Raw genomic sequence first — 10033 nt, forward strand, 5'->3', positions numbered from 1 at the left:
AAGAGGTCGACGAAATATTGCATTGTGTGACAAGAGGGTGGAAATGGTCTTAAATTTCGTGACGTCCCATTTCAAAATTTATTATAATCTAAATATTAAAACACGAATTTGAAACTTTTACTTCACGATAAACTCAAAAAGACATACAATTAAATCTGTGTAAATATAAGATACCAATTGTTTTAGCAACAACTCCCTCCACTAGTTATACGCAACGGCAGCCTAGGCGCCCTTTAATAAATCCATTGCACTTAGCACTGTGACCATTTACTTTCTCGGATAAAACAACGTCGTTCTCAGTTCTTAGTTTTTGTGATTTTCAACTTGCGAAACGAAAAGTTTAAAATAGACAAAAAGAGTAAACTATATTTTGCATTATACAATGTCACTAATCAAACAATTACATAAGAGGCTATAACAAGTTTTACCTATCGCGAAGTTTCGTCGTCAAAGAATTGCTGCTAGACGTACTAGAAAGCTTCTTTGTGTGGTTGAAAAATATATTGACACAACTAAAGTTCCTGACAATAACAACTCAAACGATAACGAAGTGGCTGATATGCCAGTTATAATAATTCAAAGATGTGGATTCTAAATCCATGGATTATTAAGTTTATATGTTATTATTATTATATTTGATTAGTATTTTTTGTTTTTTTTTAACTTTGTTTCATTGATAGTTTGATTTGAGGTTTATTGTATCAAAAAATAATTTAAATAAAACTGATTTCTGAACCGCCGTTTTCATATAATAATTTCTAAATGTAATTTGCAAAATATGTGATAAGAACGGTAGGAGAGGCAAAAATCATGGAATTAGTTTGACGTTATTTATGGATGACCCCCCATGAGTCGGGGACACAGTATATAATTCTTGGTTGATTATTAACCTTTGTGTCCCATACACCTGTCAATTTCAGGCATATTCTAGGATTTCTACGTAAGTCAAAATATCCTAAGATCAATGGCATCCTTCTATACTTTAGTTTATGTGTGCTTGAAAGACAGTTCACTCTTAAGATTGTATTTGCAAAATATATTCTAATTACTGTTTACATATTTAAATTATAATTTTATGTGAAATCGACAATGTTATCATATCGGAACACATACAATTTATCAACTTCTCTAATAAAACCTATTAAGTTTTTATGCTTTCATAATGGAACAAATAACAAAAAACAAACTACATATGTAAATGCTTTTTTTTGTATGTGAATACGCTAGATCTTGTTAGTAATAAAAATTAACTATAATTCATAAATAATCAATTTCCTCATTACACTACAATGTACTTCTGGAATATTTATGAGAATAAATATTATTTCAGTGCTATGAGCAACGTGAACGTCAACATATCATACGTTATATTTTCTAAAATTTACAGTCGGAATCTATATTTGAATTAAGGAAAGTTCCAAGTTGAGTGATGAAAGTGCGATCCGTAGTTAATTCGACAGTAGTTGATCGATAGTTAACTGAGTCTATTACATTTATGATTGATCCAGTAAATACGGATATAAATTCATCAATAATGCATCTAGCAAGATGTCGTCTGTTGAATTCTGTATAGAAACTATTACTGAAACTCTCCCCATAAAAATCATCTTTAAATTGGATTCTGGTGATCAAAGGGGCCATTAAATACTACCTCTTCCGCCAATGTTTCTCTTGGGAAATGTAACGTCTAAATAATCCTGAACCCTAACAACAACATGAGCTATTACTTTACTCATTCTGGAAGTTGCTACACCCGTAAACACATACAGGATGATTCTTTCAAAAGTGTGAATATTTCATACAGAAAATCCTAAGCAAAAAAATTAATATTTGTAATATTCAAGAGTAGGGTGTTTTGATTCAAATGATAAAATGTATTTTCACTCATTTTTTCTTTTGAATATTTTTCTTTCACTTTGTAATGAGAGAAAGAAAGAGAAAAATGCTTTGTCGTCAAAGAAATTGTTGCAATTTATACACAAGAGATGGTAAAAACTAAAAAAAAACATAAGAATATCTAAATAAAGATATAAATTAAATAATATTTCAATATACAGAATAAAACCATAATAAGTAACTAAATTATAGGTAATAGTAATAGGTATCAATTAGTATATAAGTCGAATATAAGTCCATAGTAAAAATTAAACCAGTATGCAATTGAATATTATTATTAGAATACCAGTCCTTCACAGAGTAGAATGCACTTTCCAGAAAACATGCCCTCAAATTTTTGCGGAATGCGGGAAAAGATGATATCGATTTGATTTCAATTGGCAAGTGATTGTGCATTTTTTTGCATTGTAAAATATTAACCCCACAACTAATTCTGAACGTGTAATAGGTAGGTGAAGGTCGTGCTCTGCGTCTGTAAGTGGATAGCCATGTAACGACCTTTTTGAAAATGGAGAAGCGTGCTTACGAATTAGAAAGAGTCAGAATTCTTAAACTTTTAAAGAAGTCCCTGCAGTGAGCAGTAGTTTGAAGATTCGCTCAAATTGAGTCGCACTACACGTACCCCAGAAGGGATGTATGCAAGTATATACCCCGCAACAGTTTTTAATCCCCTACAAGGTTCATATTCGTCCATCTTTACAATATTACTCGCATACTGCTTCCAAGCATAACGATTGTTCGATTCGATATAGAAGAGAGCAGTTAGACTAAGAGGCGATCAAGAGTTGACCAAACATTTAGATCATAAAAGAAAGTCGCTGACTTAAAGCAGTTTCATCGATACTTCCACGGCAAATGCTCTTTCGAGCTGTCTAATATAAACCAAATGGAACATAAACCCGCCTAGAGTAACTTTTGCAATACCCACTTGACAGGCTCACGAACACCGAGGGTAGATGCCCAGAACTTCAATTTATCGGGACCCATTTCTTTGGACTAGTGCAAGCCTGTGAAATCAGCTACTCGGGCACGTCTCTTCTGAAGACTTTAACCCACAGAAGTTCCAGATCAATATCCACAGGCATCTCCATACGGCGGGCATCACTTGATTTCAAAAGGGTTCACCCTTACGAAAAAGGAAAGATTATACGTTACTGACAAAATTTTAGTGAAAATTATTATACGTATCATTGTACTTGGTACAATATAAATACTGTTACTATTATTATTCTTATCGTTTTTATCAATGTCGTCATTATAATCATTATCATTATCTTCATATGTTTTGTTATTAATATAATCATTTTCATTACATTCTACTTCATCTACTTCTACCTTAAGAATATCTTCTACTAGAAAAGTTTGATTCACCTTCGAACCAAATTGGTTTACGAGGGATCTAAGGGCACGTGTAGGCTAACGTCTATGCCTATGGCATGGTCGTAATATCAGTTGTAGCGGTTATAAATGGAGCATGCGAAGAATTTATGATTGAAAATATGAAATGAGAGACTATAGTATGCTAAATTAAGCAAAAACGATCATCGACCAGCCGCTTCCACAACTGAATTTAATTTATATAGAACCTGAGCAGGGGTGATGGGAAAGGGAAATCCACTTTATCAATAATATTCTCGAATTCTCTAGAAGTAATGATTAACGTTTTATGTTCTTCAATCAACGAATCTTTTGAAAATTGTCCACATGCACAAGGGTGGCGAGAAACATAGCACTAGTAACTAACCTCCTATTGCATCATTAACAATCCTATCAAGGATAATTCAAGGACTAATTAAATACTCGTTCTTTTGAAATATAAAATCTTGCTATCTCAACAATTTGGTTTTCTACCTAATTTCTGTTCTCAATGAAATATATACCTCACTTAATAATACATTTTGTACGGCTTCGTTTTTTGCGATTTCGCTAATGCCTTTGATTAAGTAGATCATGAAATTCTGATTAACAAACTAGAGTATTGTAGTATCCGAGGTGTTCCCTTAAAATGGTTTGTATTTTATCTTGAATGTCGAAAATAATTGGTTGGAACTAATGGTGAAGCTTCAAGTGAATTGCTAGTTCGCAGTGTTGTACCTCAGGGCTCAATTTTGGATCCAGCTCTTTTTTTAGTGTTCATTAACAATGTCACATACTTACGAATTGGTAAATTCACTTTATTCGCGGATGGTGGTCCAGATGTACGAGCTCTACATTCGACAATAAGCAATGATTTTTTAAGTATTAAGTCTTGGTCTGACGCAAAAGGTTTCTGTTTAAACACTGAGAAAACGGAGCTCTAAAACCTCTAGAACTAAACAATCACTTAATACAATCCTCAAATTCGATCAAGTTGTTAGTCAAGCTATTAGTTGCAAGTTAATTTTAAATGAAGTGCAGAAACGATCATTTTCGGTATATTTTACGCTTTCATTCCCGTAAAGGGAAGATGAACAACGTTCTTATCGGTCTACTGAAATTGATGATGACCGAATCAAAGTCATAATTGAAGAGAATCGTCATCGAGAGGTTGCGAAGAAGCATACAACAATTAAAAAATACTTGAAATGTCTTGGGATAGTAAAGAAGTAAAAATGGGTCCTATACAGTAACATATTTCGAAAACGATTATGGAGCAAACACGATGAACCAGCACAAACCACATCGAAAGCTGAAAAACAACAAAAAAAGCTCATGCTGTAAGTTTGGTGGGATTCTAAAGGTGTTGTGTTTTATGCCCTGCTCCTAAGGAACCAAACGATCAATTCTAATTTTTAATGTCAACAATCAATGAAACTGGATAAAGCAATCAAATAAAAACGACAGGAATTATAAAATACGAAAGGTTTAGTGTCTCACCATGATAATGCAAGACCTCACACATATTTGGCAACTCGTGAGAAACTATTGGAGCTTGGCTGGGAAGTGATATGCGATCCTATACATCCCTGATCTGGCACCATCTGATTACCATTTATTTCGAAGTTTGCAGAATTATTTGAATGGTCAAAACGACTATGACCGTTAATCGCACCTGATACAGTTTTTTGTTGATAAAAACCAGAAATTTCATGAGCTCGAAATCATGAAAGAAAGATGGCAAGAAGTCATTGAGCAAAATTGAAAATAAATAATTGATTAAAAACTATTCTTTGCTACAAAAATGTGTTTTATTTCATACTACAAAACCGAAAGTATTTAGTGGCCAACCCATAATAATAATGTTAATATTAATTCCAATTTACTATTCTGTTAATGAGAAAATAGAGAGTGTAATGTGACAAGAGATAGTCACAGTGAAAAATATTTTCTACAAATTTCATAAATTCACCTTATACGGTAAATGATGTAGATGTCTTTGTTTTGGTAACAGGTATATTGACTGTACGAGCTCTTCAATATTGATGATAAGTAAATTCACTGTAGGAGCTCCATTGTGATATTCTATATCTTCAATTTTGAATAATTTTTTTTCTGTAGAATTTTCAATATTATTCAATCAAAAAGTCAGTATACTTACAATCCAAAGATAATGTGATAGTTGATTATTAAGTATATCACCGTCAATTAATAAGTCATTTCATTTTAGCAATAAAAATGGACAATTCAGATTTTTCCTGTATTCCGAATTAATGAGAAAAATAGATAGATAATTTATCACCACTAGTGAACATAGTTCACATTTCAGACAATGACTGGAAAAAATCGATTTCAAATTTTAAGTTTGAATTTTCTAAATAACATCATTTCACAATTTCTCACGTGGTGAAGAAGTTATTAATTGCCTAAAATCGAAATATAGGTATTGTAATATATTATATAAAAAGTCTTCAAATAGTTTACCTTCGGTCTCCGAACACGATTACTTTGTTATCAAAACACGCGTCAGACAGTATAATTGTGAGTGCTGGTGTAGTGGTAGGATAAACAGTGTGTTCACTATGAATATCACCAAAATTTTGATAGATCCTAACTTAATTAACAAGTATGCGATTTGTTCAATCCAAAGTATCTAGACACAGTCAGTAAAAAGAAGAGGAATTGGGAATATTAATAATGCTGGGCATCCTAAGGTTTTTGAAAACGTGAAACTTGATGAATTAAATGTTGAAGATAATCCATATGTGCCTTACCAAATAACAGCGCAGAGAAAGCATATCTCAATCATACATTCTCAAAGACAAAAATCACCATCCGTACGAAATTGAGTTACTATTTCAACAAACTATCCTTCCCAACAAGATAACTTTCTCTTATTTTGAGGATCTTATGTGTTCAGGAATTAATATTTGTTTAAGTTTTTGAGAAAAAATTGAAATCTTTCCCCTTTATTTAAAGAGTTAGTGATTTTGCTTGAGAGTAAGAGGCGTAAGTGGTGTTAATGCAAACGGCCTAGCAAATGCCATCTATCGAAAACTCTTTGATATTAATCACTATATATGACTTTGAAACTCCGGTTTCCTTATACAGTTTTGTGACTTTTCGCACACCATATTGAATAAATTATGTTTTCTACTGAGGTTACGTTCTGCGTGAGCGGTAATAATCAAAGTAATGGTGATTCTGATAATCCTCACCGAATGACTGAGGTCATATTCAATACAATAGGTAAATCAATTATTGGTCTCCATTTTTCATAGATTACCTTGCAGGGAAACGTTACCTACAATTTCTGTGAAGTTACAGCAGTACTAGCAAAAATGTTTCCAAATTCCATCTATTCTAATCCACATGACAGTATCTTGTTGCATCATGTGGATGCACCCTGCATTATGAGGTTTACAAGCTTCTAGCTAGTGTTTTTCTAGATAATGAATTGGCAGACCAGACAGAGTGGCCCCAAGATCTCACATCTCACAAATTTTTTGGTATAGGGTTAATCGAAACATCTACAGAGTTTTAAGAGGCGAACTAGAGAAAAGGATTATTGAATTACTCCGGAAATTTCCCTTAATTCGCAAGAAAAATATGTAGATTTTTTTAGTATCAAGAGACCGATGAATGGCACTTCGAGCAAATATTGTTCGTTGTATAATTGGTCTCTGCATAAATGGAATTACTTTTCTTTTCCCTGTGAAAGCAGTTAATTGTGATATTGATGACTATATAACTGGAAGACCTTCCAAATGAGGTATTAGACGACTCACATTTCAATTTAATAAAATCGATGATGAGTCAATGTGTCAAAACTGATGATGGATTTGTATCTGATAAATTATCATAATAATGTATTCCGCTATAGTATCATGAAAAAAAATATTCATTATTGTACTTCAGTAATATAGAAAGTACTGGAGCATCAATTATAAGGAGAATTTTACGTAAGGGAGAAAATTAGGGAGGATAACAAACTCTCTTATACAGGTATTCAAAATCAATTTTTGAGCAAATAAAATCGAATGTGTATGCAGAAAAATGTTGGGCTATAGCAGATAATTCTATATTTATGTTTGTATATCCATCAATCTCTTTGTATTGAATTGAATGCAAATATTCCGAGCAATTCCAGTTTATTATTGCATTCTTCTAATCATTCTGTTGTATTCGTTTGGTTATGATTGGAATAACAATTCAGTGACAAATTTTTTATTTGAATTTCTGAAACATCTCAAATCCTGCTCAAACTTCAAATACACACTTAAAATGGATGTTCAATGTTTTCCTTATATTCTATTTTGATATAAAAAGCTCACCATAAATATAATCATCAATAAAAATAAGCACTAGGATTTTTCCTTCTAAATTAATATTTCATATTTCACTCATTTCATCACTTCTCATTCGTAGGGTTCTCAAAATTGATGTATAAACCTAATCTTATTCACCTACTTATGATCTAACAATGTGTCCTACTAACTAACTCACTGAAAGATAATATTCATTTTAATAGTAACTTCATTAGTTCCTCAAATATTTGCCATAACCACTTACAGTACTCCCATAAACAGTAGATTCATAAGAGAAAATCTATATTCGAAGAATGGACATATTTTGAAAAGATTTGGAATAATAACGAAATGAATGGGAAAAATTAGCAGAATTCAAAGAATATTAACCTTGCCATATCAGTAAATGGAACCAAATTATGAATGCAATAATAAAGTTTCGTACGCGAAAGTTTTAAGGTAATACCATCAACAGGGATCAGAATATTTTTGATATTCTCTAATGATATTTACTTTTCAACTTCTCGAGTAATACAATATCAAAAACTTCTTTTCGAGTTGAATATCAGTGGATGAAAAGTTTTGAAAACTTCGATTTATATTCAACTAAGAATAAACTATCAAGAACAACAGATAAAAATATAGATTCATTAAGTGGACAATATCTAGATGCATGAAATTTTTCTAAAAAACTAACATTTTCTTATCCGGAAAAGTAACATTTTCTTCCGAGAGAACTATTTTTGTATGTCGATATTTTTCGAAATTTTTGGATCCCAAATAGTTATAAAATCGAAATTTCTCGATGATCAATAGCATTCGAACGAAATTTCCTCAAATTTAGCTTGTTAATGGCAGGCAGCCAAAACCAACCGCTCTGAAACCATCAATTTTTCTGTGGTACACATATGTCATGGGTCATTTCATTTGTAAATAATAAATCGTACTGACAAGAAAACGTGCTACGTCCTCTAATAAACTCAGGAATAAAAAAATTTACGACTACCTTTTCCGATCCAATAAAAAACTTTCAGCAACTCGGCAAATCCGCGTATAAATCTTGACAATCACAATATAATACGCTGTGCGCGTGGTGGCTGAAACGAGCGCCGCGACGGAACTGCCAGTATCGCCTACTTCTTCGACTAACGGTAAAATTCAGATATCGCAGGCGTCAAATAGTTTAGAGTCACGGTGACCCTGATTTACATGAGTATTTCGTGAGAAACGATACATAGCATCGTCAAGGGTTTGTTCCAAAATTCAATTACTGTACTAATGTATTATTATATATTAGATAGAGAGAGAGATTTTTTATTGTTTAAAAATTGTTACAATTTTTATACATAAACTTGTAAAAACTAAAAACAAACATGAAAATAACTGGATTAGAATCGCATTATGATTTAAGGGTAATTAGGTTACTAGATATGGTGCTATGCAGTGCTATAAGGTGAGGGTTGCTCCAAGATAAACTAGTATCATCTGCAACTGATGTCTAGATAGTCGTTTATAAACAGAAGAAACAAAATAGGGCCTAGTACTGAGCCTTGGGGCACTCAACATTCTATTGGCTTGCAAGAAGACATCATTGTATCAACCTTCACAAATTGGCTTCTGTTGGTAAAGAAATACTTCAACCCGAGACAGTAGTAATGAAATTTGTTAATTACGAGGATGTATTGATATTTAGCTAGCCTAGAGAAGTTCCATGAGTAACAAAATATTGCGTTACCATAACAACTAATAATAATTTATTAGAAGTGTCAGTGTAAAGATTGACGTCAAAACAAACCAGAGTTACGCAATAAATTAAAGAAAAGAGATTTCCACCAAAATTTTGAAAATCCAAAACTTGGAGTATTGAGCCATCATCAAGTACCTGTATTTGAAAGGGTTAAGAGGTAAGCAGATTTACGGAGATATACTTAATACCCTTGGTGATCAATGTCCTTCGTACGCTACCGTGAAAAATTGGACTGCAAGCTTCAAAAGAGGTAAATTTCCCATTGAAGATGATGATCGATCGGAAAGGCCAGTTTCTGTGTCAGTCAATGAAAATAACAATGCAGTTCATGACATGATACTATCAGACCGTCAAATTCGGCTGAACCGGTTGTCTGAAGCACTGAATATTTCATACGAACGTTTTCATCATATAGTTCACGTCAATTTGGACATGAGAAAAATTGCTGCAAAATGAATCCTCAAATGTTTGATTGTTGACCAAAAGTGTGCAAGGGTAGGAGCATCACGTTCAATATGTGCTTGATTTGAAAACGATCTAGATTTCTTGAACCAAATTGTTACTATGGATGAGACTTGGGTACATTTTCCGATAACAAAACAAAGCAACAATCGATGGAATAGTGACACTTGCTTCAGTTTTTTGGGATCATGGCAATCATGATTGATTTTTTGGATAAGGGTAAAACAATAACTGGAGATTGCAATTCGACATTAACTGGCCACTC

The 10033-nt window shown here is 32.7% G+C and overlaps 1 protein-coding gene across 1 annotated transcript in view; it reads right to left on the bottom strand.

Annotated features, from left to right (window-relative positions):
* LOC130446916 (connectin-like) overlaps positions 1 to 8681 on the bottom strand; it is a 475789-nt gene extending 467108 nt beyond the window's left edge. Inside the window, exon 1 of the mRNA XM_056783437.1 lies at positions 8566 to 8681. The gene's annotated coding sequence lies outside the window, so the exon portion shown is untranslated. The remainder of the gene's footprint in view (positions 1 to 8565) is intronic.
* Positions 8682 to 10033: the final 1352 nt, after the last annotated feature.

Source organism: Diorhabda sublineata, chromosome 7 (assembly GCF_026230105.1).
Source record: "Diorhabda sublineata isolate icDioSubl1.1 chromosome 7, icDioSubl1.1, whole genome shotgun sequence".
Classification (NCBI taxonomy): Eukaryota; Metazoa; Arthropoda; class Insecta; order Coleoptera; family Chrysomelidae; genus Diorhabda; species Diorhabda sublineata.